We start from the raw sequence: 2,930 nt of genomic DNA on the forward strand, positions 1-2,930 counted from the left end.
TAATCTCTTCTCTTGCCCAGTCCTTAGTTCTCAATTATGTCCAGAGACCTGCAGAACAGTACGTCCATCTCATCTACCAGCCTCACGATCCTCCTTGTTACGGGGGACATGCGGGGGGGCAGGGCGTGGGGCATGGAGGGATGAGAAACAGAACACGGGAAAGAAAAGGAGCAGCTCGCTTGCCTGGCACAACCTGCACTCCTTACACACCAATCCTAAGAAACTCTCAGATCATGTAACGCGAGTCCTCTGTGGGAAGCATCATCCGAACCAAGATGCTCTTCGTACGTCTTCCAGCTTTCCAGCACCTTTCCAAGCCTCCAGGATCCTTCGAAAGCCACAGGAGGCGGTTTTGCCAGTTTCTTTCCAAGTCCTTTCAAAACTTCCCTTAAAACCGAAGACCTAACATCTAAGGCAGTGGACGATAAGATGACGTGCCTGAGCAAGTGGAGGGCATCCTGACGGAGGGAATGGACCACGACAATGAACCAGGCCACCTCTGGCGCCCGGGGAGCGCAGTCTCTTTGGAGAGGCTTCCGTGACTCTCTCAGCGGTGACTTTCGAATTAAGAACCCAAAGGAGCAAGTGTCAGTATGAAGCGTGAGGCTGTGATTAGCAAAGGTCCAGGCCATGACCGAATTATGCCACCTGCTGGGAACTACCTTCTCGGCTTCTAAGCCACGCTCAAATCGATGCGGTGTTTCCACGTCGGCCCTTCTCTTAGTCCGGGTGAAAAAGGTGTCAGGCTTCTTTACAACCACCAGACACCGTTCTCTTCGGCCTTTGCAACTTGTGTGGCCTGTCGGGGCGGCGGGCGGGCTGGGTCGGGAAGAGGTCTCAGATATGAGTCGGAAGGAAACAGCCACGTGGCATAGAAGGACTAAGGTGGCTGGGATGCTGCACTTACATGTGGCCGCAGCAGGCACAGCTGAGTGGGGGCTCCTGCTCCCCCCACCCCCCACTTCCTCTATCTGGCTCACATCCCTGCACAACCATCGGGCTCCTCCTGGCAAATTATTGCCCAGGGGGCTGATGACGACACTGCAGATAAAGCGCAGGACACTGCTAACTCGAACGTCCCCGCCTTCCAAACTCACTGCGCCAGATACCAGCGCCCTGCAGCCCCCTCCCAGGACCGGACACCAACGACGTTCTTCCAGATGACTTAGGAGGGTCCTCGAAAACAGAAAAGACTCAGCATTATTAACTTGACACAATAAATACGACGGCCATTTAATATCGAGTTACCCGTTTTAGGTTTTTTTTTAAAACAGCATAGCGAGCTTTTAAATGCGGAATTATCTACAGCATCAGCAGGAAGACTGCCACACGCCAGAGAGGAGTGGGCCGTGGCACAGATGTGTGGCCTCCACCCCGTCTTGTCCTCCTGGGGCCAGACCTCAGAGCAGCATTTGCCGCTGGCGGCTTTTCCTTTCGACTCTGAGCTCACTTGTCACGGTTTCTTCGATTTGGTGTTTTTCTCCCATATGTCCTCATAATAAGTTTGTTGGAAACCGGTGACTCTGAGGGCTACACGAACCACGAAGGGCTGTGCGGACACATTCTTACTAAAAAGAGAGCTCTGACTTCTAAATACTGTCAACGCCAAGTGCTGAACAGAAGTAAAAGAGAAAGGAGTAGAGAAATGACGCTCAAAGACGCAGGTTCTGGGACCTGCAAAGACGACGGCTTTGCTTTCTAGGTGTGAGACCCAGGGCAAGATGTCCCATCCGCCTCCTCTGTCAAATGGACAGTGAGAGCACCTACCTCACAGGACTGCCATGAGGATCAGATGTGATAACGTGACTAGAAGTGCTCGGAGCGGTTACTCACACATCAAACTGTTAAAAGCCTGTTTTTTTTTTTTTTTTTTTTTTTATGAAAAAAATGAGAAGAAACGACGCTAATCACAAAAATAGTCAGAGGGGCTAAATAACAGGTATTTTAGCTGCCTGGCAATTGCTTGCTTTCAGAACATATGCTGATTCTCATCATTTTAATTCTATCTGCTTGGTTGCATAGCCCTAAAGATAATTTACCTCTGGGACAAAACCATCCACTAGCCTTACTGACAAAGGTGGCTGACAGGTGCTTATAATTACCATGGAGAAGATGCTGTAAGCACAACTTAATTACACGCAGCTTTACATACAAGCCAGTTGCCACACTTCCCTTTCTCGCCAAGCCCAGCTGAACTCTGAGGCACCCCTGTGGCAAACATGTTTGTGTGCTAGGTGTCTGCCTGAAAATCAAGGAAAGCGGCTGGCCAATGACATCCCATGCCTGCTGCCTGCATCACCGCACACACCTCTGTTCCTGAGGGATGTCCACCGAAATCTGTACGAGGTGACTGCATCCCTTTTACACAGAGAAGCAAATTTAGGCAGCTCTTTCCAGAAATCCTGTCATGGGGGCTCACTGGGACAGGGCTGCAGCTGCTGTACCCCGGAAGAAGAAAGGGAATGGAGGTGCAAGCTTGCATCCACACTCAGATTCTGACGCTTCGCTGCTGGGTCCCTAGGCGAGTGATTTCTCTCTATTCGCTGTCGGGCAAGCAGGCAGGCTTTGAGACTCTCACACTTACAGGGTAATTAGAGACACGTTCAGTAACCTCTGCAAAAACGCTCAGCCCCAAGGCACAGGCACCCCCAAACCCGCACGGGCTCCTTTTGTCTACTCAGCCTTGGCGAAGCTCATCTATCTAACTCACGTCTCTCAGTCACCCGAATTATAAACCACCCTATCCAAAAGTGCCCATATGCATACAGACGGGTAATACCCGATTGGGGGTGGGGTGGGGGTAGGAATCCAACATCAGATATGTAAACTGTGAATATTTTCCTAGTAGGACGGAATTCAGGAAGGAATTTGCCTCACTCAGCAAGCATTTTTTTTCCAGAGCATTACAACAAATCAGAAGTGAACTGAAC

At 50.6% G+C, this 2,930-nt stretch overlaps 1 protein-coding gene across 3 annotated transcripts in view; it reads right to left on the reverse strand.

Moving 5' to 3' along the window:
- Positions 1-2,930, reverse strand: part of ZNF518B (zinc finger protein 518B) — a 17,694-nt gene that overhangs the window by 10,249 nt on the left and 4,515 nt on the right. The gene's annotated exons all lie outside the window — the stretch shown is intronic.

This window comes from Pteropus vampyrus, unplaced genomic scaffold (assembly GCF_000151845.1).
Source record: "Pteropus vampyrus isolate Shadow unplaced genomic scaffold, Pvam_2.0 Scaffold163, whole genome shotgun sequence".
Taxonomy (NCBI): Eukaryota; Metazoa; Chordata; class Mammalia; order Chiroptera; family Pteropodidae; genus Pteropus; species Pteropus vampyrus.